We start from the raw sequence: 436 nt of genomic DNA, 5'->3' as shown, positions 1-436 counted from the left end.
CAGAGTTACAGCTTTCCCCTCAAGAAGCCTTTCGCTAAGTCAGTTCATGTGGTATTTGCAAAGTGATATTTGGAAACCCATAGAGGGCTATGGTGAAAAAGGAAATATCATCCGATGAAATCTGGAATGAAGCTTTCTGAGAAACTGCTTATTGTTCTGTGAATTCATCTCACAGAATTACAGCTTTTCCCTCAAGAAGCCGCTCTCTAAGCCTGTTCTTGTGGAATTCGCAAAGTGATATTTGGAAGCCCTATAGAGGGCTATGGTGAAAAAGGCAATATCCACAGAGAAAAACTGGAAAGAAGCTTTCTGAGAAACCGCTATGTGATTTGTGACTTCCGCTCACAGAGTTACATCTGTATGTCGTGGATGTCTTTGCTAGCCTTATTTCTGTGGAATCTGAGAACAGATATTTCGGATCCCTTTGAAGACTATA

Source organism: Mandrillus leucophaeus, unplaced genomic scaffold (assembly GCF_000951045.1).
Source record: "Mandrillus leucophaeus isolate KB7577 unplaced genomic scaffold, Mleu.le_1.0 Scaffold63, whole genome shotgun sequence".
NCBI classification, from domain to species: domain Eukaryota; kingdom Metazoa; phylum Chordata; class Mammalia; order Primates; family Cercopithecidae; genus Mandrillus; species Mandrillus leucophaeus.
This window is presented reverse-complemented; position numbering follows the sequence as displayed.